This window comes from Pelmatolapia mariae, linkage group LG16_19 (assembly GCF_036321145.2).
Source record: "Pelmatolapia mariae isolate MD_Pm_ZW linkage group LG16_19, Pm_UMD_F_2, whole genome shotgun sequence".
Taxonomy (NCBI): domain Eukaryota; kingdom Metazoa; phylum Chordata; class Actinopteri; order Cichliformes; family Cichlidae; genus Pelmatolapia; species Pelmatolapia mariae.
Window position 1 is genome coordinate 44,592,347 of NC_086241.1, and position 25,106 is coordinate 44,617,452.

The 25,106-nt window shown below is 41.6% G+C and overlaps 1 long non-coding RNA gene and 1 pseudogene across 3 annotated transcripts; both read right to left on the bottom strand.

The window, feature by feature from the left end:
- Positions 1 to 381: 381 nt before the first annotated feature.
- Positions 382 to 14,998, bottom strand: LOC134645269 (uncharacterized). Of its 3 annotated transcripts, XR_010096527.1 has the most exons (5): positions 14,984 to 14,998; positions 11,512 to 11,573; positions 2,118 to 2,176; positions 1,885 to 2,020; positions 382 to 1,795 (listed from the first exon to the last, which is right to left on the bottom strand). It is a non-coding gene; the product is annotated as an uncharacterized LOC134645269 (long non-coding RNA). The 3 variants fall into 3 exon arrangements; XR_010096528.1 differs by lacking the exons at positions 11,512 to 11,573; positions 14,984 to 14,998 and adding an exon at positions 3,278 to 3,391; XR_010096526.1 differs by lacking the exons at positions 11,512 to 11,573; positions 14,984 to 14,998 and having other exon boundaries at positions 2,118 to 3,262.
- On the bottom strand, positions 4,859 to 7,865 carry LOC135932119 (uncharacterized; annotated as a pseudogene).
- Positions 14,999 to 25,106: the final 10,108 nt, after the last annotated feature.

The window sequence follows — 25,106 nt, forward strand, 5'->3', positions numbered from 1 at the left end:
GGAACTTTAAAGTAATTGTGATTGTATGCACAATTAGGGGCCGGAGTGTTGGAGCTATTTGTTCTTTATTTTTTATATTTTGAAATTTGTTAAAGTTTGTTGTTGGTTTACTTATATTTTGGGTTATTCACAAGTTTTATTTGTAGGTTAATACTTGCTTAATTGTTTGGGTTTGTTTTGTTGTTTATCTTGTTAAGTCAGTCAGGAAGAACTGTAGGGCTATTTGTCTCTAAATAAAGAGACTGGTATAGGACCAGTATGCACTGGAGTGAGCCTATGTCTTGTTTATTTTTTACCAGAGCAGAAGAAGCAGCAGGAAGCAACAAAAATTGATCTTTTTATTGCTTGCCAAACTGAATAAATAAACCATAAAATGCAACTTTCAAGTTTGGACAGTCGACTTCTTTTGCCTGCGTACAAGATCTTATCTCAGTGCAGCAGTGGCTTGCGGAATTTTAATTCTTGGATGTTTGGTTGTTCAAACAAAAGGAATCGCCACTACAGTCAGGGAGATTTCTCCAAATGTATTTACTTTGTAAAACATCTTGTGAGAAAAGGTTATTAAAGAAAGAAAAACAGGAACAAACACCAAAAGTCACAGCACCCAAAAATCCCACAAAGAATTCAGAATAATAACGAGGAATTGAGCAACAGCAGCATTCACACAATAATAATAGAATGAACTGAATACAAAAATATATTGATGAACAGACGTTTGTTAGGAAAAAAAACAAAAAAGATAAACTTTGTAATTTTTTTGTTGCACATCTCCTTCTTACCTTCAGAAGACTTTCATTAGCTGCACAAATCAAATTTAAAAATTACAATTTCCAGCTCTGCGTGAATATTTATGAAAGATTTGAACCATTTGCAAATGTTTTTATTTTTGTTTGTTTTTTAATGGATTAATCAAGACAATGTAGTAGTAGTAGTAGTAATAATAATAATAGCTCATCACCCTCTTTTTAAATCATCAATGAAAAGCTTGTCTTCAATCACACCAGGAATCTACTGATCTCTGCAATGTCTGATCAACATGTGATCTACATTGGTGACTACATGGACAATTTAAATATGTGCATGGATAAGCGTGTCTGCGGCCAAAGTGACCATGGTTTAACCTGTAGTGCTTCAATAACTGAGATCTTGCAGTCTCTTGTGCTGCACACTCTTTACACTTCCATATTCATGTTACTGAATGTCACGGCCCGGTGGACCAGCATGAAGATGATCAGCAGCGTCATTATTTTTCTCTCTCGCGCTCTCTGTCTCGCCAGGACGGAAGTCATGGTGGTTCCTGCCCTCGCCCCACGCACCTATGGAGAGTGAACACCTGTGCCTCATTATCCCTGCCACTACTTAAGTTGAGGAAAGGAAGCTACTCATCGCTGGATCCTTGTATGACTCGCACCAGTGTAGCCCCGGCTCTAAGATTAGTTCATAGCTCTTGTTGATTCTGTGCCTTCGTATTAACTTGTATATAGCTGTACTGCTACTTTTACTTGGATTACAGAGGTCTATAGGGTAGTGCTTCTCCCACTGGCAGTTCATCATGTTGGTTTCATGATGCAGCCTCCTGCAGCGGTAGGCAACCCTACAAAAGTAAACACAAAATGCAGTTTCTCAATCAAAGTGTTTATTATTTATGTTAAGGTGCGTGGCGAGAACGGGGCCCAAATGCAGGACTTTCCCATCCTGCAGGACTGTGCTGGTGGTCCAGGTGTGACAGGAAAACAACTCCAACACTCGACATTTACAAACACTTCGCTCCTGTGACACACTCCTCTCCAAGTTCCTAACAAGACAAGGTACAGAGATCAGATTGGTGAACTCACAGAAACACACGCACAGACTATTTCCACTCAGAGCTGGGACTTCACTTACTTGGTAACTCAATGATCCAGCGTTGACTGAAGCTCAGTCAAACAGTTAAGTAGCGGCCAATCTAGACGGAAGACATGTGTGGCGGCTTCAACACGGGAAACACCTTCCGGCCTGATGACGCCCATAAATTGGCACGCTGGAATACACACACACACACACACACACACACTTAAAGGGGGAAGCAGGGGACTGGGAGGGGAGACAAAACAAAACACATAGAAAAACATACATACAGGCAGGTCGAACGTAGGAGACTCCCAGACCGTCACAATTTAGCAGGGAAAATTCAAACCTACATCATATATAGAGAAAATAAAGTAAAATGAATATTTTAGAGAGACGGACTGAGAGATAGACAGAGGGAGAGAGATAAATCCCTTTTCAGCACTTATGTCACAGTAAGACAGATATAAAAGCTACTAAACCAGTTCAAGGTTTGCAGCTAAGAAGGTCACACTTAACCTTCCACAGTTCAAGATAGTTTTAGTTAACGCAACTTTGTTCCAAATTACAAACCTAGGTTGTTCTTTAAGATTTACTTCTTGATTTAGGAATCAGATTTAATCTAAAACCTTCAGTTTCAGATTCTACTTATTTAAGAGAATCAAAGAGTCTAAGACCGATCTGTTCTGTGCAGGGCTGATAAAGCCAACGTAGTGCAATGAGCTCATTTAACTTGTGCTCATTACTAATCCCTCTGAGCAGTTTGTGTCTTTCCTTGCATGAGAAATCAAAACCCAATTTGGTGCATTGACCCTTTAACACAGAGTTCCTATAGAGAAATCTGGTTTGGCTCAAAACAGGAAAATAACATCAGCATATAACATCACTCAATAGTCAGGGAGGATAAATCACAGGTTCTGACTCCAGCTTGTCGGTCAGGTGAACAACCTGTTTCCTGACTCGGCTCTCCTCCACACAGTCCTCGTTCATAAATATAAAAATTCAATTTCTCCTCGTTATAGTTGTTTCTACTTTCAGATCGAAAATGCAGATGAAGAGAAATGATGGAACTATCTGATTCAGTTGTGGCCCGTGGTTATTTGTGAACAATACATGTTGACAGGAAAAAAGCAATCACAAAGTCTGTGTATTCATAATTGAAACAGCTATCAAAAAATATTTGGCATGACGTCTTTGTTCAAAATGAATTCAAGTATTATTTCCTCCCTGTCCATTAGTGCCCTCACGTTGCATGCACCGGTGCAGCTGATGTCAATACTCAACCAAGTATGAGAGGGACTAAAGCTCTGTGGTTTAGATTAGGTGTGGGCACACCCTCACCAGACGTGCCAGCAGCTCTTACATTTAAAGGATGTGAATAAAGTTGTAAAGGAGGCTCACACTTGTTCTAAACTGTTTTTTTTTTTTTTTGGTTATATTATCTTATCACTTATATCATTTCTCTGGACTGTGGGATGAAGCCAGAGCTCCTGGAGAGAACCCAGACAGCCACGAGGACTCTCTTGCTCTGAGGTGACTGCTGTTCACGGTGCACTAAAGACTCTCAGTTGTCTTTGGATGCTCCTGTTTCTTTCTCCGTATGCAGTTACTGCTCCTCTCTTTTCAAAGACAAATACCAAATAACACGAGAGAAGACTGAATCACTTTAGAACAAGACAAACACTCCTGGTTACTCTGAGGAAATGTCATTACATGATGAATATATTTACCATGTTAGTAAGGGAAACTCGTTTGTGGTGTGTCTCTTCTTGTTTCTCCTTTTCATCAGATTCTTAAAAACAAAAGGCAGAAAAGCAACAATAAAGGTTAAAACCTCAAGAAGTTTTCTAACATTTTGGGACATCATTTCAGAGACAACCTTCAACATTACTTATTACTTACCACTGTGTTGATTCTTGCTGATGTCTGAGATGCAGCAGAGGATAATGTACACTTGGCACTGTCTTTATGGATCCTTAGTTCGTGTTGCACAGATTTACACTTGGCTCTACAATAGATGTTCCTCGTTCAACATCCAGTCCACAGCCCTGCCATATGTCCAACACAGTTCACAGAAGCAGTGCCAAAGTCTTAAAACTATTAAAGAGTCTTCAGAAAATAAGTTCTCTGAGAAAGGCTTCAACGTCTGAAGTGTTTCTTTGGTGGAGTGGGGCTCCTGCTGCTGCTCTGTTCCTCTGTAGCCTTTCTCTTCATGCTCTGTGCAAACCTCTTTAGAAACTGGCAGAGCACCGACATGATAACTCTGCCCTCTGAGCTGGAGTCCGTGATTCTCCAGCGGTTTGTCATCTCAGTGTCTTTTGTGTGATAAACAGCAGGATTGACTCTGGTGACGATGAGGTTGTTGACATCCAGGCTGTGGACACAGTTCCTCCCGGCTGCCTTCAGCACATAAATATCCACCTTCTCTGGAAGTATTGGAGTCAGGATCTGAGAATGTAAGCGGGACCCTGCAGGCAGCACCATCATACCAGCTGGTGAGTCTGTAGAAGGAGCTGGAGTGGTGTTCTCCCTCTGACTCTGCAGCACGGGGTTTAAAAGATGTCGTCAGCTGCTCTGAGTGAATCAATCCCCTGACTGCGATTGGAGGAAAATCTTGCACCCGGTAACCAGGTCATGGTAAAGGGAGAGGAGCAGATTGTTCATAGAGTCCAAATGGCTGCTGTTTAAAGGACGGTTCCTCAAGTTTGTTGACGACTATCTGACACACACTGACTGGACTCACCAGCTCAGCTACGAGAAAACAGAACAGTGATCTATGTTAATCATAACATAATCAGACAAATTAAGGATTTCAATGTCAAGACACAGCTTTATATCATAATATGCTATTTCCACACACAGGCAATAAGAGACCCACAGAAGAACTCAATGTTTATAAAAGCCTGAACATTTTTCATGTGCTAGAAGGTTAGAAAAATTATGTTGCATTGTAAATGGTTCAATTGGAGTTGTTATAGGGTCAGAGGCGGGGGTACACCCTGGACAGGTTGCCATCTGACACAGAGAGGACTCAAACTAAGAAACAAACTACCATTCACACTCACATTCACACCTATGTCTCATTTCAAGCACTTATCACTTATATCGTCTTGATGCATTCTCAATCATCCAGGTAAGTAAATCTCCAAAAGTTGATTCTCTTCATTTGGACGTAGCGTTTTGTGGGAGAAACGTTTCGTCACTCATCCAAGTGACTTCGTCAGTCTCAGCTGACTGCAGGTTTCCCCAATCTTATAAACAGTACATTTGCATAATGACTGAAACCAGCCCACTGATGGAACAATGGGCTTGGAGGTCAGTTCCTTAATCATAATTATGGAAATTCTCATGACCATTGATCAACAACCACTGATCAAAGCCCACTGATCAATGGCCATGAGTACCATTCACAGAGAGTTGGGGAATGGCTGCAATCACAGCATTGTAAGATGGCGAATGATGTACCCTTAGGCCCCCTCCTCGATTCAGAGATGGTCTTTCCCTTTTCACGTAAATGGCCTCCTTGACTCCGCGCTCAAACCAGCATTCCTCCCTGTCCAAGATGTGTACATCCTCATCCTTGAAAGAGTGTCCACTGGCCTGTAGGTGTAAATAGACTGCAGAGTCCTGGCCTGACGAGGTAGCTCTTCTGTGTTGTGCCATCCGCTTCGCCAGAGGTTGTTTGGTTTCCCCGATGTATAAATCCTGGCAATCCTCCTGGCACTTAACAGCGTACACTATGTTACTCTGTTTGTGTCGGGGGACCCGATCCTTGGGGTGGACCAATTTTTGGCGCAGCGTGTTTTGGGGTTTAAAAGCCACAGAGACCCGGTGTTTAGAAAAAATGCGTCTCAACTGCTCCGATACTCCTGACACATATGGGATCACTACAGGTTTTCGCTTGGGCAGCGGTTGTCCTTCTCTCCTGGATCGGCTGGAGCTTTCTTTAGGTGCCTTTCCAGCTTTGACAAAAGTCCAGCTGGGATAACCACATTTACTCAGGGCCTTCTTGATGTGCTGTTCTTCTGCCTCCCTGGCCGCTGTGTCAGTGGGGATGGTGTTTGCTCTGTGTCGTAGCGTCCTAATGACACCCAGTTTGTGCTCCAGTGGATGATGAGAGTCAAACCTTAGAGACTGACCCGTATGCGTAGGTTTACGGTACACGTCAGCTTTTAGATGTCTCCCATTACTGATGGAAATCTCACAGTCTAAGAAGGCTAACCTGCCACTTTTCATATCCTCCCTGGTGAATTTGATGTGTCGGTCCACCGAGTTAATGTGATCCGTGAATTGTGGTACGTCCTGAGATTTCATTTTTCACCCAGGTGTCATCCATATACCTGAACCAATGGCTTGGTGGCGTTCCAGGGTAGGATAGCAAAGCTCTCTTTTCCACTTCTTCCATGTACAAATTGGCCACGATGGGTGAAACTGGGGAGCCCATGGCACACCCATGTTTCTGCCTGTAGAACTGACCCTTGTATGTGAAGTAGGTGGAATGAAGACACAGTTCCAAAAGCAAACACACTTGGTCGATGCTGAGAGTGGTCCTGTTGCTGAGGTTGGTGTCATCCTGTAATCTCTTACGGACTACCTCCAACGCTTCCGTGACTGGGATGCAAGTGAAGAGAGATGTAACGTCGTACGAGACCATGGTTTCATCTGCCTCCATGATGACATCTCTCACCTTCTCAACAAAATCCAGGGTGTTCTGGATGTGGTGTTCAGAGCTGCCCACCAGCGGGTTGAGAATTGAAGCCAGAAACTTGGAGATGTTATAGGTGACAGAGTTGATCATGCAGACAATCGGTCTTAAAGGTGCACCCTGTTTATGTATTTTCGGTAAACCATACAGACTTGGTGTAGACTCCCCTGGGTACAGCCTGTGGTATGAGTTCTGGTCAATAGCCTTGTCTTGTTCTAACTGCTTCAAACAGTCTATCGCCCTCTTCCTGTAGCCACTTCCTGGGTCTCATTTCAGGGGCTCATAAGTATTTTCATCACTGAGTAGTGACAAAATCTTCTCATGATAGTCTTTCTGGTTTAGCAATACTGTGCACCTACCCTTGTCTGCCGGAAGGATGATAATGTTGTTGCCATCACTAAGTGATGTGAGTGCCTTCCTCTCCTCCATGGTGATGTTGGATGCTGGGGGCTTTGCATTGCTGAGACAGGCCAAAACTTTCGTCCGTAGTTGCTCCGCTTCCACTTCTGCAATATTGTTGTTACGAATTGCTGTTTCTGTGGCTGTGATCAGCTCCACTAGCGGGATTTGTCTCGGTGTGACAGCAAAATTCAACCCTTTAGCAAGGATGTTTTTCTCTGTTTGGGTGAGCTGTCTGTCAGACAAATTCTTCACCCACTTGTCCACATCCTCGGTGTCACATCCTTCTCTCTTCTGGCCACTGAGGACACTCTCCATATTTTGCGGTGGTTTCCGACGTACAACAAATAAGTCAAATTTCCTTTGTTGCCTGGTCTTAGACTTCTTGTGCTGTGCTAGACGAGACTTCTCAGTAAAGTCAAACACCTTTTTAAGAGTACTCTCATCTAGAAGCATTGTCAGTCTCTGTCGGATCCGCTCCTCTTGAGATTTTAGCATGTCGATGGTAAAATTTCTTTGCCTCACCCGTTCATTGAGCAACTGATGCTGTGCCTTCTGGAGGATTTTTGTTGCCCGGAAGCCTTTAACTGAAGAGCTCATTTGCAGACTTTTAGGAGTAATCCTGTTTTGTCGGCATCTGAGGCTGAATCTCAGGTGGTTCCTGTAATCCGGCATCTTACGTGCTGTTTGCTCATTCTGACGTACAAGCTGTAGGCAGTCCTTGCCAAAGTGGGTTAAAACATCTTGACGCAAGCTCAATGATCCAGGTATGCTACAATGCTGTGATTGCAGCCATTCCCCAACTCTCTGTGAATGGTACTCATGGCCATTGATCAGTGGGCTTTGATCAGTGGGTTTTGGTCAGTGGTTGTTGATCAATGGTCATGATAATTTACATAATTAAGATTAAGGAACTGACTGACGTCCCAGCCATTGTTCCTTCAGTGGGCTGGTTTCAATCATTATGCAAATGTACTGTTTATAAGATTGGGGAAACCTGCAGTCAGCTGAGACTGACGAAGTCACTTGGATGAGTGACAAAACGTTTCTCCCACAAAACGCTACGTCCAGATGAAAAGAATCAACTTTTGGAATATCACTTATATAATTTCTCTGGACTGTGGGATAAAGCCAGAGCTCCTGGAGAGAACCCAGACAGCCACGAGGACTCTCTTGCTCTGAGGTGACTGCTGTTCACGGTGCACTAAAGACTCTCAGTTGTCTTTGGATGCTCCTGTTTCTTTCTCCGTATGCAGTTACTGCTCCACTCTTTTCAAAGACAAATACCAAATAACATGAGAGAAGAGTGAATCACTTTAGAACAAGACAAACACTCCTGGTTACTCTGAGGAAATGTCATTACATGATGAATATATTTACCATGTTAGTAAGGGAAACTCGTTTGTGGTGTGTCTCTTCTTGTTTCTCCTTTTCATCAGATTCTTAAAAACAAAAGGCAGAAAAGCAACAATAAAGGTTAAAACCTCAAGAAGTTTTCTAACATTTTGGGACATCATTTCAGAGACAACCTTCAACATTACTTATTACTTACCACTGTGTTGATTCTTGCTGATGTCTGAGATGCAGCAGAGGATAATGTACACTTGGCACTGTCTTTATGGATCCTTAGTTCGTGTTGCACAGATTTACACTTGGCTCTACAATAGATGTTCCTCGTTCAAGATCCAGTCCACAGCCCTGCCATATGTCCAACACAGTTCACAGAAGCAGTGCCAAAGTTTTAAAACTATTAAAGAGTCGTCAGAAAATAAGTTCTCTGAGAAAGGCTTCAACGTCTGAAGTGTTTCTTTGGTGGAGTGGGGCTCCTGCTGCTGCTCTCTTCCTCTGTAGCCTTTCTCTTCATGCTCTGTGCAAACCTCTTTAGAAACTGGCAGAGCACCGACATGATAACTCTGCCCTCTGAGCTGGAGTCCGTGATTCTCCAGCGGGTTGTCATCTCAGTGTCTTTTGTGTGATAAACAGCAGAGGTGACTCTGATGACGATGAGGTTGTTGGCATCCAGGCTGTGGACACAGTTCCTCCAGGCTGCCTTCAGCACATAAATATCCACCTTCTCTGGAAGCACTGGAGTCAGGATCTGAGAATGTAAGCGGGACCCTGCAGGCAGCACCATCATACCAGCTGGTGAGTCTGTAGAAGGAGATGGAGTGGTGTTCTCCCTCTGACTGGTAAAGGGAGAGGAGCAGATTGTTCATAGAGTCCAAATGGCTGCTGTTTAAAGGACGGTTCCTCAAGTTTGTTGACGACTATCTGACACACTGACTGGACTCACCAGCTCAGCTACGAGAAAACAGAACAGTGATCTATGTTAATCATAACATAATCAGACAAATTAAGGATTTTAAGGTCAAGACACAGCTTTATATCATCATATGCTATTTCCACACACAGGCAATAAGTGACCCACAGCAGAACTCAATGTTTATAAAAGCCTTAACAGTTTTCATGTGCTAGAAGGTGAGAAAAATTATGTTGCATTGTAAATGGTTCAATTGGAGTTGTTATAGGGCCAGAGGCGGGGGTACACCCTGGACAGGTTGCCATCTGACACAGAGAGGACTCAAACTAAGAAACAAACTACCATTCACACTCACATTCACACCTATGCCTCATTTCAAGCACTTATCACTTACATCATTTCTCTGGACTGTGGGATGAAGCCAGAGCTCCTGGAGAGAACCCAGACAGCCACGAGGACTCTCTTGCTCTGAGGTGACTGCTGTTCACGGTGCACTAAAGACTCTCAGTTGTCTTTGGATGCTCCTGTTTCTTTCTCCGTATGCAGTTACTGCTCCACTCTTTTCAAAGACAAATACCAAATAACATGAGAGAAGACTGAATCACTTTAGAACAAGACAAACACTCCTGGTTACTCTGAGGAAATGTCATTACATGATGAATATATTTACCATGTTAGTAAGGGAAACTCGTTTGTGGTGTGTCTCTTCTTGTTTCTCCTTTTCATCAGATTCTTAAAAACAAAAGGCAGAAAAGCAACAATAAAGGTTAAAACCTCAAGAAGTTTTCTAACATTTTGGGACATCATTTCAGAGACAACCTTCAACATTACTTATTACTTACCACTGTGTTGATTCTTGCTGATGTCTGAGATGCAGCAGAGGATAATGTACACTTGGCACTGTCTTTATGGATCCTTAGTTCGTGTTGCACAGATTTACACTTGGCTCTACAATAGATGTTCCTCGTTCAAGATCCAGTCCACAGCCCTGCCATATGTCCAACACAGTTCACAGAAGCAGTGCCAAAGTCTTAAAACTATTAAAGAGTCTTCAGAAAATAAGTTCTCTGAGAAAGGCTTCACAGTCTGAAGTGTTTCTTTGGTGGAGTGGGGCTCCTGCTGCTGCTCTCTTCCTCTGTAGCCTTTCTCTTCATGCTCTGTGCAAACCTCTTTAGAAACTGGCAGAGCACCGACATGATAACTCTGCCCTCTGAGCTGGAGTCCGTGATTCTCCAGCGGTTTGTCATCTCAGTGTCTTTTGTGTGATAAACAGCAGAGGTGACTCTGATGACGATGAGGCTGTTGACATCCAGGCTGTGGACACAGTTCCTCCAGGCTGCCTTCAGCACATAAATATCCACCTTCTCTGGAAGTATTGGAGTCAGGATCTGAGAATGTAAGCGGGACCCTGCAGGCAGCACCATCATACCAGCTGGTGAGTCTGTAGAAGGAGATGGAGCTGTGTTCTCCCTCTGACTCTGCAGCACGGGGTTTAAAGGGTGTCGTCAGCTGCTCTGAGTGAATCAATCCCCTGACTGCGATTGGAGGAAAATCTTGCACCCGGTAACCAGGTCATGGTAAAGGGAGAGGAGCAGATTGTTCATAGAGTCCAAATGGCTGCTGTTTAAAGGACGGTTCCTCAAGTTTGTTGACGACTATCTGACACACACTGACTGGACTCACCAGCTCAGCTACGAGAAAACAGAACAGTGATCTATGTTAATCATAACATAATCAGACAAATTAAGGATTTCAAGGTCAAGACACAGCTTTATATCATCATATGCTATTTCCACACACAGGCAATAAGAGACCCACAGCAGAACTCAATGTTTATAAAAGCCTTAACAGTTTTCATGTGCTAGAAGGTGAGAAAAATTATGTTGCATTGTAAATGGTTCAATTGGAGTTGTTATAGGGTCAGAGGCGGGGGTACACCCTGGACAGGTTGCCATCTGACACAGAGAGGACTCAAACTAAGAAACAAACTACCATTCACACTCACATTCACACCTATGCCTCATTTCAAGCACTTAACACTTACATCATTTCTCTGGACTGTGGGATGAAGCCAGAGCTCCTGGAGAGAACCCAGACAGCCACGAGGACTCTATTGCTCTGAGGTGACTGCTGTTCACGGTGCACTAAAGACTCTCAGTTGTCTTTGGATGCTCCTGTTTCTTTCTCCGTATGCAGTTACTGCTCCTCTCTTTTCAAAGACAAATACCAAATAACACGAGAGAAGACTGAATCACTTTAGAACAAGACAAACACTCCTGGTTACTCTGAGGAAATGTCATTACATGATGAATATATTTACCATGTTAGTAAGGGAAATTCGTTTGTGGTGTGTCTCTTCTTGTTTCTCCTTTTCATCAGATTCTTAAAAACAAAAGGCAGAAAAGCAACAATAAAAGTTAAAACCTCAAGAAGTTTTCTAACATTTTGGGACATCATTTCAGAGACAACCTTCAACATTACTTATTACTTACCACTGTGTTGATTCTTGCTGATGTCTGAGATGCAGCAGAGGATAATGTACACTTGGCACTGTCTTTATGGATCCTTAGTTCGTGTTGCACAGATTTACACTTGGCTCTACAATAGATGTTCCTCGTTCAAGATCCAGTCCACAGCCCTGCCATATGTCCAACACAGTTCACAGAAGCAGTGCCAAAGTCTTAAAACTATTAAAGAGTCTTCAGAAAATAAGTTCTCTGAGAAAGGCTTCAACGTCTGAAGTGTTTCTTTGGTGGAGTGGGGCTCCTGCTGCTGCTCTCTTCCTCTGTAGCCTTTCTCTTCATGCTCTGTGCAAACCTCTTTAGAAACTGGCAGAGCACCGACATGATAACTCTGCCCTCTGAGCTGGAGTCCGTGATTCTCCAGCGGTTTGTCATCTCAGTGTCTTTTGTGTGATAAACAGCAGAGGTGACTCTGATGACGATGAGGTTGTTGACATCCAAGCTGTGGACACAGTTCCTCCAGGCTGCCTTCAGCACATAAATATCCACCTTCTCTGGAAGTATTGGAGTCAGGATCTGAGAATGTAAGCGGGACCCTGCAGGCAGCACCATCATACCAGCAGGTGAGTCTGTAGAAGGAGATGGAGCTGTGTTCTCCCTCTGACTCTGCAGCACGGGGTTTAAAGGGTGTCGTCAGCTGCTCTGAGTGAATCAATCCCCTGACTGCGATTGGAGGAAAATCTTGCACCCGGTAACCAGGTCATGGTAAAGGGAGAGGAGCAGATTGTTCATAGAGTCCAAATGGCTGCTGTTTAAAGGACGGTTCCTCAAGTTTGTTGACGACTATCTGACACACACTGACTGGACTCACCAGCTCAGCTACGAGAAAACAGAACAGTGATCTATGTTAATCATAACATAATCAGACAAATTAAGGATTTCAAGGTCAAGACACAGCTTTATATCATCATATGCTATTTCCACACACAGGCAATAAGAGACCGACAGCAGAACTCAATGTTTATAAAAGCCTGAACAGTTTTCATGTGCTAGAAGGTGAGAAAAATTATGTTGCATTGTAAATGGTTCAATTGGAGTTGTTATAGGGCCAGAGGCAGGGGTACACCCTGGACAGGTTGCCATCTGACACAGAGAGGACTCAAACTAAGAAACAAACTACCATTCACACTCATATTCACACCTATGCCTCATTTCAAGCACTTAACACTTACATCATTTCTCTGGACTGTGGGATGAAGCCAGAGCTCCTGGAGAGAACCCAGACAGCCACGAGGACTCTCTTGCTCTGAGGTGACTGCTGTTCACGGTGCACTAAAGACTCTCAGTTGTCTTTGGATGCTCCTGTTTCTTACTCCGTATGCAGTTACTGCTCCACTCTTTTCAAAGACAAATACCAAATAACACGAGAGAAGACTGAATCACTTTAGAACAAGACAAACACTCCTGGTTACTCTGAGGAAATGTCATTACATGATGAATATATTTACCATGTTAGTAAGGGAAACTCGTTTGTGGTGTGTCTCTTCTTGTTTCTCCTTTTCATCAGATTCTTAAAAACAAAAGGCAGAAAAGCAACAATAAAGGTTAAAACCTCAAGAAGTTTTCTAACATTTTGGGACATCATTTCAGAGACAACCTTCAACATTACTTATTACTTACCACTGTGTTGATTCTTGCTGATGTCTGAGATGCAGCAGAGGATAATGTACACTTGGCACTGTCTTTATGGATCCTTAGTTCGTGTTGCACAGATTTACACTTGGCTCTACAATAGATGTTCCTCGTTCAAGATCCAGTCCACAGCCCTGCCATATGTCCAACACAGTTCACAGAAGCAGTGCCAAAGTCTTAAAACTATTAAAGAGTCGTCAGAAAATAAGTTCTCTGAGAAAGGCTTCACAGTCTGAAGTGTTTCTTTGGTGGAGTGGGGCTTCTGCTGCTGCTCTCTTCCTCTGTAGCCTTTCTCTTCATGCTCTGTGCAAACCTCTTTAGAAACTGGCAGAGCACCGACATGATAACTCTGCCCTCTGAGCTGGAGTCCGTGATTCTCCAGCGGTTTGTCATCTCAGTGTCTTTTGTGTGATAAACAGCAGAGGTGACTCTGATGACGATGAGGTTGTTGACATCCAGGCTGTGGACACAGTTCCTCCAGGCTGCCTTCAGCACATAAATATCCACCTTCTCTGGAAGTATTGGAGTCAGGATCTGAGAATGTAAGCGGGACCCTGCAGGCAGCACCATCATACCAGCTGGTGAGTCTGTAGAAGGAGATGGAGTGGTGTTCTCCCTCTGACTCTGCAGCACGGGGTTTAAAGGGTGTCGTCAGCTGCTCTGAGTGAATCAATCCCCTGACTGCGATTGGAGGAAAATCTTGCACCCGGTAACCAGGTCATGGTAAAGGGAGAGGAGCAGATTGTTCATAGAGTCCAAATGGCTGCTGTTTAAAGGACGGTTCCTCAAGTTTGTTGACGACTATCTGACACACACTGACTGGACTCACCAGCTCAGCTACGAGAAAACAGAACAGTGATCTATGTTAATCATAACATAATCAGACAAATTAAGGATTTCAATGTCAAGACACAGCTTTATATCATCATATGCTATTTCCACACACAGGCAATAAGTGACCCACAGCAGAACTCAATGTTTATAAAAGCCTGAACAGTTTTCATGTGCTAGAAGGTGAGAAAAATTATGTTGCATTGTAAATGGTTCAATTGGAGTTGTTATAGGGTCAGAGGCGGGGGTACACCCTGGACAGGTTGCCATCTGACACAGAGAGGACTCAAACTAAGAAACAAACTACCATTCACACTCACATTCACACCTATGCCTCATTTCAAGCACTTAACACTTACATCATTTCTCTGGACTGTGGGATGAAGCCAGAGCTCCTGGAGAGAACCCAGACAGCCACGAGGACTCTCTTGCTCTGAGGTGACTGCTGTTCACGGTGCACTAAAGACTCTCAGTTGTCTTTGGATGCTCCTGTTTCTTTCTCCGTATGCAGTTACTGCTCCTCTCTTTTCAAAGACAAATGCCAAATAACACGAGAGAAGACTGAATCACTTTAGAACAAGACAAACACTTCTGGTTACTCTGAGGAAATGTCATTACATGATGAATATATTTACCATGTTAGTAAGGGAAACTCGTTTGTGGTGTGTCTCTTCTTGTTTCTCCTTTTCATCAGATTCTTAAAAACAAAAGGCAGAAAAGCAACAATAAAAGTTAAAACCTCAAGAAGTTTCCTAACATTTTGGGACATCATTTCAGAGACAACCTTCAACATTACTTATTACTTACCACTGTGTTGGTTCTTGCTGATGTGTGAGATGCAGCAGAGGATAATTTATCCTTGCCACTGTCCATATGGATCCTTATTTCGTTTTGCACAGATTATATAATAAAGTCATTTTGTATTCCTCATAGTAATTTAAAAAACACAGGCCAGCACCAACAAATAAATAAAAGTGCAAGAGGCACTGAAAACACTGACCTGTGTATCTCAACAATAACAAAGAACTATATACATATGTACAAAAGTTTGGAGAAAATAAGTTCTCCAGGAAAGGCTTCGATCTTGATCAGAGTCGGAAGCGCTTCCTTGGTGGAGCGGGGCTCCTGCTGCTGCTTTCCTCATCTGTCGCCTTTCTTTTTGCACGCTTTGCAAACCTCTTCAGAAAGCGGCAGAGCACAGACATGATGACGTTGCCCTCTGAGCTGTAGTCAGTGACCCTCCAGCAGTTTGTCATCTCAGTGTCACAGTCTTCTGTGCGATACACAGCAGATATGACTCTGTTGACGGTGAGGCCGTTGACCTCCAGGGTGCGGACACAGTTCCTCCGGTCTGCCTTCAGCACAAAAATATCCGCCTTGTCAGGAAGTACCGGAGTCAGGATCTGAGATGTGAGGCGTGACCCTGCAGGCAGCACCATCATTCCTGGTAAGTCAGTAAGAGGAGATGGAATGGTGTTCTCCCTCCGACTCTCCAGCTCAGGTCTAAAAGGTGTTATCAGCTCCTCTTTGGATAAGAATCCCCTGAATGCGACGTGAGGAAAATCCTTGGACCCCGTAACCAGGTGATGGTAAAGGGAGAGGACCAGATCTTTCATAGAGTCCAAATGGGGGGGGCTCAAAGGACGGTTCCTCAAGTTGGTGACAACCATTTGATGCACACTGACTGGCCTCACCAGCCCAGCTACGAGAAAATCAGAAAGGTCATCCAAGTTAATCATAACATAATCAGACAAATTAAGGATTTAAATTTCAGCACATGGCTTTATATCATCATGCGCTATTTCCATTCACAGGCAGTCAGGAGCCACAGCACAACTTATTGTTTATGAAAGCCTTAAGATTGGTAGAAGGAGAGAAAAATGATTTTTCACTGTAAATGGCTAAACGGCTTGTTTTAAACCAAAGATCACACCAACAATTTCAAATTCAAATGAAAAACTAAGCGTCTTATTATGTTGCAAAGACTAAATAAGTCCTGCTGATAGAAATCATTTGCAAAATTATCATTGTAGCTGCATGTAAATTAAAAATTTACAGCTCACAGTAAATAATAACTTTGTGTGTTCTTGGTGATCAAAGTTTAATGGAGTATATCAAAATTTGTGATAAATGAATGTAACCCATAATACTTGTGAATTATGGACATATTGTCAGTAAGGTTGCATAGAGTTTCAGTGATGTTTGATACTGAATTCATGTTCAGCACTTAGGTGGTCATATTTTTTATTTTAGTTAAGCATCAGTCTGTTGAAAATGAAACAGCTAAAGGCAGGTGAGAAACCTCGAACCTTATTGCAAGCAATTTCATTTTCTCACACAGCACATAACATACATCTGGACACCTGTGATGCACTAACATAAGTATCATATATTTAATTAGATCAGCATCTCGTAGTAGCCATAAGTGATTTTGCACATAATGCCTACAAGATCAGAATTAGGCTATATCATTTTTATTTTATTTTTATTTTATTGTCATAGCTTTGTAAACTCAACGAGTGCCTCTGTGAACTCTCACGGGTCTATCATGCTTCTATACAGATCCGCAATCTATTAACTTTATTGTCTAATTCAGGGCCAATTGCCAAATTCCTCCACATACATAAACGGCACTCCAGGATGGGCGCACTGACGTCAGACGTCAGCCTCCCGCCGGTTCTAATGACTTACGTCATTTCCATGGCGCGCCGCATTAAATTGTTTTCTTTAGCATTTTTCAAACAAAAGTTACCCAGTCGCCATATTTGTCCTGGACTTTAAATCTAATGAAATTTTAATCACTTTAAAGCAATAAAAGGCCCGTCTACGGTGTATTTGTTTGCTTAAATACTCTATTAGGCTATACTTATTAGCTTACTAAGCTTTACCATAGCGGTCGTCAAGTATGCGGTTGACACCAAGGGACAGCAGGTATTGCTGACGCCGTAATCCACGGGTGGCCATTTTGGGTGGTTCAATGGTCTTAATCCTCAAGTTTGGAAAACTTTCAGAGTCGCTGGTAAAATGCGAGTTTTCACAGCACTAGTTAGAAAAGCTCCTCTTAGCACTTTCATGTGAAAACAAAATTCGATTCTTGGCCTCTGCTTTTATACCTGCGGCTCAACACGTCATCATCACCTTGACTCCCATTCAAGCGACGCGGAGTGATAAGCATTTCTGCTTTATTTATTCAGAATAAGTTTCCCACAATTATCATATTTCTAAAAAAAAAAAAAAATTCTCAATTAGTTTCACATTTTCGATTCATAAATATTTTTATTATCATTACCAGCCTGCCCTTATATTTTTTTTAATTTTTAATTTATAACTTTATAAACAATAAGTATCAATAACTGTAATCAGGGGCGATTTTAGCCCATTTTGGGGGGTGCTGAAGCACCCCCAAAATGAATCAAAGCACCCCCAAAGATTTCTTACTTTTTTGGACAATATTTGCTGTCTGTGTGACACACTGCTAAAAATATAAAAACCATACAGTACTTGGTTGAGACATAAAATTTTAACAACAAAAGTATAGATAACCCCCCCTCTCCCAAAATGGTTTGTTCTAGCTCGGCTCTCCGCTGCCCTGGCTCCGTTGCTGCCAGAGCCATGGTGGCTGAGACGCAGCGGAGCGGAGGTGTAAGTGCCTGGCTTAAAACAGGACATATTAGCTGCATTTAACCTTCAGTTACTCTTTATATAGTTAGGTAGGAGTCATGTTTCTTTTTAGCTGAAAAACATTACACCCAGGTAACCTGCAGTGTTGAAAACATGTTTTCCGACGATGTTTGCTACCCTACAATCCGTCCTGCTCTGTAGCAAAATCAGCGACATTTGACCGCCCTGTTACTCCCATTGAAATGTATACAGCCTATTTAAAATCTAAAACTTAAAATTGTCCGTAGACTACTGTTGTTACCACTGTCCTATTTGAAATGGATACTAACTAGCTAACTGACTGGATGCCCATTAACCTTATAACTCCTGTTGTGTGTGTGTTTGTGTACAGAGAGACAGCCAGGTTCATAAGGGATATAAGGAAGTTTTTTCAAAAAAAGGAGCCACATTCAGGTAAAAGTGTAAAATCAAATGATCCATCAATCAAAAATAATGTTGGATCAGTGTTTCAATATTGATATCTTTTATTAGATGTTCATGTGGTTTGGTTATTTGCCTTTTGGTTGAAAGTAGACTGAGACAGGACTTTTTGTTAGTGATCTTAATAGTATTTTTTCATATTAATGTAATTTTTCATCTAATTGAATACAATCTATTTGTGTATGATTGTCAGTCCAAAGAGGGAGAGAGGAAAGAGGGGAACGTGAGGAGAAAGTACAAGGTCAGGAAGAACCAGGTAAGAAAAAAGACAGGGAACAGTGACAGGCAAAACAGAAACTATTAAACTGACAAAGAGAAAAAAACCTGATTTTACTCATACAATCTGGAAGTTGTGCTCTCCCTATATAAAAGCTGCTATACAGAATCTGCAGAACAAACTGGGTTGAAACATTTTTGACCCTCTTTAACAACATTCCAACATAACATTATCATTGATTGGGGAGATTAAAATTAATGATATATTTTTATGTGGTTCAGCCACAACTCGACTAAAACCTCAGCCAGTAATAGGTAGGCCAACTTTTGGACCGTCCAGTTGTCTGTATGACTGCCGCAGTACAGTATCAGAAAGTGCCAAACGGTGCCCTGGTGGAGTGAGGAGCTGTAAAGAGAAGCAGAGTGCTCTGTTTATATTCTAAAAGTGTTTTAAGCTAGCTTGTTTCAAAGATTCTGTACAGCAGCTTTAAATGTTTTCCAAAAGCACACATACACTTATCAGTGTTTCTCAAACTTTTTACAGTGTGTACCACCTGATAAAAATGTCAAGCTCTCCCAAGTACCACTCATAAAAACTCATAGATCTTACAAACACAAAATTAGTATTATTAAATTAGTAAAATTAGTATCTGCAGTAAAGATTTTTATTTGTAATAATTTATTCTGTTTTGGGAGTGTTTTTTATGTATCTGTATTATATTATACATACACATTAAAAGTGAATCTCTGTCCAAATGCACTCAGTTTACTTCTTACTCACTATGAGCATCATTCATTATTCTCCCCCAGTAATTAAGGTTAGGATATGTATTTTTTTTTCTATTCCAATCCATTCTTCTTTTGCAGCATTTAAATAACCTTTATCAGATTTGATGGTTTTGTTACAGACTTTTCAAAAAAAGTGTTTTGCCTTTCTTTCTCAAATGTGGGGATTAAATTGTGTTAAAATGTACAAAACAGTGATGTCATGTTTTGAGACGAGGACCCAGGCACAGAGAGACTTGTTGAATTTAAGAATCATATGATTTAAGAAAGAAATTTGCAGACTTGCACAGAGATGGTAAAATTATGATGACTGATAACGGAGATGAAGACAACAGACAATGAGGACAGGGAGGAACAGGGTTTAAATGCACCCAGGAGACAGTCAGAGGGAACTTGGGACAACTGGAGACATTTAAGGATGCAGGGACTGACAGAGACAGGGAAGAAGTCTCATTGTGACGTGTAAAGTTGATCTTGCCTGGCTGGGCAGCTCTCTGGGTGCTCAGCACCCCCAAAGCTCTAATCCTAGAATGGCCCCTGACTGTAATGCATAACGAAAGTTCATCACGTTAAGTCTGCTTATTTCTTTTGTTTAAAATAACTAACAGTTAGTCCTCAGATTAAAAAACTTTAAAGAAAAAAATCATCTTCATGCAGAAAAACCCCCCCAAATAAATGAACGAATAAAAAATGAATATATAAACAAACAAAGCGAGTACAATAAAGATGATTTACTGTCAGATATTGTCGCAGCATTTAACTGCGCCCTTGATCAAATCAAATCAAAATCAAATCAAATCACTTTTATTGTCACGTCACATGTGCAGGTACACTGGTACAGTACATGCGAGTGAAATTCTTGTGTGCGAGCTTCACAAGCAACAGAGTTGTGCAAAAATACAATAACGTAAAACAAGCAAAATATAAGAATGGCTAAATCTGAAAGTAATAAATATATGTACAATATATAAGAGTATATGCATTACTGGATGATAAAGACGTTTTGATGTTTTTTCCACGTTATAGTTGTACAGAGTGAAAGTTACCTGAAAGGCTTGTGTACAGTGATTTATGCGCAACTTTTGAGGACTCTGACCACACTAAACTATTTTATAAACGCGAATTTCAAACTTGAAAAAATAGCGATCGGTTTCGCTTTTGAGGGTTAGTATTTAAACTAAATAAGCTGCTGCATTTATAACATTTTTATTGTAAAATTCTGTCCTTAAATGTTGTAAAGTCAAATAAAACTGGCAAATTAAAGTCACTCTCTCCAAATCAGGTAATTCCAACCTCATCTGGTTAGCTTTGATTTAAGTAACAGGTCTGTGTTCACCTAATTAAAGTGACCAAAAAAATGATTAAATGTGCTGATTAATGCAGACATGAAAATGTCATTATACTGAATTAAGTTCTCTTTTCATAAGTAGGTTAACTGTATTTAGTAAAACCAATCAAAAAATACTTTGCTGCTCCAACTTAACTGACTTAAATTAGTGTGTGTGGCAATCACTGGATTTTATTTCACTTAACTTGTTTTAACTTGTATATCCGTAGAAGTTTTGATTTGATTTACTAAACCAGGATATGTCAACAATAAGTACATTGAAATTACAACACGTTAGTTTTGTGGAATACACATTTATTATCAATGAAACACAGATATCCAACCCTCTGAGTATCAATACACATTTTCCTTCTTCTATTTTGGCCTTAATGTTTAACAGTTTTCACTAAAGGGCCAATAAGTAGGAAAAGTTGTTCTATGTTCACATGAATAAGATTATAGCTGGTGATTTTCTATGCTGTGTTACAGTAGCGGTTTTTGATACGGGCGGTTGCCCGGGGCGGCATCGTGGTTGGGGGCGGCATCACGGGCATCGGCAAAAAAATAAATACAAAATTGCTGTACTCATGCTGTCATCGACGTCATTCCAGCACATATTGGGAATGGCATAGGCACCGATCGGTTTTCTATCGCCCATGGGAGTAAGGGCGCCCTCCGTTTTGCGAGGTGCGCCTGCTGCTTGCGGCACAGGGAGGAGAGGGCGGGACAACGGGGGATTCTCTGGCTGGCTGGAGCAGCATCTAATAACCAACTCGCAAAATAAAACAAAATAAAAACAAACCAACAAACACGAAAACACCAGACATCATGATACAGACTTATAATTTGCACCGATGTTTTTTTCGAAATTCTATACACGAAAAGTGAGCGCGAGAGCCCTCGGTGCGCCTGCTGCTGCTGAAGTCAAAGTAAACAACGAGGCTCCGGTTACAGCAGTGCAAGTAAACAAACAATAAATATAAGAAGAGTAAGAAAATAAATATACACTTTAGGACTAGGGGTAAAGGGATCAATAACAATTTAACATTTATAATTTACAGTTTTAAGATTTAAAGTCTCACACAACCTGTCGAAAGGGGAGGGGGCCGGCTGCTTCCAAATAGAGCACATGTCATTCATCATGTTGTAAATCCAAGCCCATTATGTATCCATCATGATTTGAATCCTGGGTTGTGCGAAATCCCAGAAATAAACCCTAGACAAAGTGAATCTGTGAACTAAGGTGTAGGTCTATTAGGTTATGTTGTGGTGATCCTCGAGTTGGGGGATGGGTGTTCATACTGGAGTGCAAAATTAAAACCAATGGAAGGTGGACAAGAAAAGTTCAAAGCCATCAGGTCCTCAGTTTAGAAAAAAGACAAAAGAAGAGGAGGAGAAATGAGCAAAAGATACAGGTAAGCAGATGTGTCATTGGATAATGGCAGGTCATGTATCCTGAAACGATCAGAATCAGAATACTTTATTAATCCCTAAGGAAATTATGTGGGCTACAGTTGCTCCAAGAAGAAATGGTAAAAATAGTAACAGTAACAGACTAAACTCCAAACAATACATTATGTTACAGATTTTACACATTTAAGAAATAGCACTAACAGATCACTCAATTATAAATATCAAGGATTAACAGAGGTGATTATAAATAAATATTAAGAAGATTGACAAGAATATTACAGAGTAATAAAGAGCGTGTATAAAAAGGGTGTAACTATTGCAGTGTTTACAGTGTGTTAGATGGAGGAGTTGTACAGGGAGATGGCCACAGCCAGGAATGATTTCCTGTGTCGTTCAGTGGTGATTTTTGGTAATCTCAGTCTCTCACTGAATGTGCTTATGTGACTAGCCAGCATGTCATGGAGTGGGTGGGTATTATCCAACATTGTCTTTATCTTGGACAACATCTACCTCTCAGACACCACCCTAACGGAGTCCAGCTCCATCCCCACAACATTGCTGGCCTTGTGGATCAGTTAATTTAGTCTGTTGGCATCTGTGACCCTCAACCTGCTGCCCCAGCATGCAACAGCATAGAGGATAGCACTGACCAAAACAGAGATACAACAAGATAACATCTATTAGTAGGGATTGTAAAAACGTCTGTTTATGTTTGTTTGTCACTTGGCTATGATAGTAAACAGTAGACACTGATGTAGCTTACTGAATCTTTTGGACTGTGCTCAGCATAATATTAATTAGTAGTTGTCAATTGTTGATTTGTCCTATTCTCATTGTATGATGAGTTATGATGGCTGTTTGGTAGCCGTTTGCATACTATGCATACTCTCTCGCTCTTCATATATGTGTGTGTGTGTTTCTCTGGTGAAATTCAGTATGGTTCCAACAACAGTTTTATGTTAATGTACAATCCTTAATATGTTTTATATGTGTGTGTGTGTGTGTGGGGGGGGGGGGGCAGAGGGAGTGTTCACCCAGGGCGCCAAACAGGCTAGGACCGCCACTGCTGTGTTAATATCGTCAAATGTATCTCTTTTTAAAGAGAAAACTAACAACAAATGGACTCTGTAGCAGAAAGGAACTACACATGTGGTATGTGTAGTTCCTTTCTGCTAATTGGATCGCTAATTGAAACATGCCCACGCCTGTTGTGGAAATGTTTGTTCACTGGAATCAGCAGGTAAATAGTTTTGGAGAAACAGAAAATATTTACACATGGTACACACCCCTTCTGACATCTCTGATTTCCCCTTCTTTCTTGCCAATCTTTGTTACATTCTCCATTTTTATTTCCCCCCTTCACTAACCAACATAAAATGAAAACCTCCTATGAACACTTTGAAAGTCAGCTAAAAGATATTCAGACATAATTTCCAAAGACCATTAGTACTTCAATGTTTGGATCCAAAATATTCCAGTTCTGTTTGTCAGGGTCCTTTGTCAGGGTCCCTGAGCAGTTATGGACTTGTATTATAATATCTGTATTTTGGTATTGCTGTCCCTCGTTCTCCCTGCTTGTAGATATATGTGTGTATGTAGGTGTGTGTGTGGATGCAGGTGTTTCTGTGAGCACTCGTTTACAGGCACCTTCAGGCCTGGTGGGTGTGGCCCTGGCAGGTGATTGGCCACACCTGAAGACCGTGACACACCTGTAGCTGATCAGGCCTCGTCGGAGGAGCTACTTGAGAGTGTGGTGGAGCTCTCTCCGACGCTGGATCATTGCGTGGCTTCACGTTAGTCTCTCGACCAGTTCCTAGTTTAAGTCTGCTGCATTGTGCTGTGTCTGACGGCTGCCTCTCTCTTATGTTCCCAGGAGTAGCGGGGAGACGAGAGGACAGCGAGCACGGGGTGCTCATCACGGAGAAGCGGAGACAGGAACACTAGCACTGGGAAGAAGACACGTCACGGGAGTCGGGAGTGCACTGAGGATTTATTGTTATGTTTGTCCATTCACTGTAAATAAACGCACTGCTGACATTCAGAGCTCCTGCGCCTTCCTCACGGTTGGCCATCGTCAACCGTGACACTGTTGATGGTTGGGGACAAAAACCCTTGTCCAAGTGTTCTGCAGTTCCATTTCAAGGTTCCACTAAACCATCTTTCACTGCTCCTCTGTTTGCTTGCAATTTCTTGTCTGAACTCTTCATTCAAACAGCTTGTTTTTTTTGTTTTTTGGCACTTGAGCTTTTGTTGAGAGACAGTTTCCATCCAGTTCTATCACAATTTTTTGTAAAACCTCAAATATGTACTTAAGCTTTGTGGGGTAGCTCAAGACCAGTGAGTAAATGAGGCCAAACAAAATGGTGACTGCATTTGCAATGTTTCCAAGATCACGAAGCACTTTGACACAGTCAATAATTATTCCAGCATCTCTTCAAGGTCATCTGTGGGTTCTGCGCCTTCCTCCTTAATGGCGAAGATTCCCAGGATCATCTTCTGCATTGCCGCCTGGTTGTCCACAGCATCGTCAAAATAAAAAGAAATAAATCTTTAGCCAGAACACAAACCTGCAAAAACATTGTCTTTGCTTCCACAAAGCAAATCTATGGAAAGCAGAGGCCAGTGAGCTTATGAGGGTTTCTGGGTCTTCACTGAGATAAACAATTAGCGCCTTCAGTACACAAGCTCTTTTAGTTTCATCATCCTGCAGCAAAGAAAATGGCAATATCTAAGATTATTGCTGTATTGTGCAGTAAACAACACAAGAAAAAAAACAATACCTGAAATTTATAATAGTTTCTGCAGCTGAAAGTAACAGTTTAAATCTCAATGTTAGTGTTGGAGCTATTTGTTCTTTATTTTTATTATTTTGAAATTTGTTGAAGTTTGTTGTTGGTTTCCCAAACTGGATAAATAAACCATAAAACGCGACTTTCAGGTTTGGACAGTTGACTTCTTTTGCCTGCGTACAAGATCTTATCTCAGTGCAGCAGTGCCTTGTGGATTTTTAATTGTTGGGTGTTTGGTTGGTCAAACTAACGGAATGGCCACTGCATAAAGTAAAAAAGTCTTGCCCGTGGACCAGAA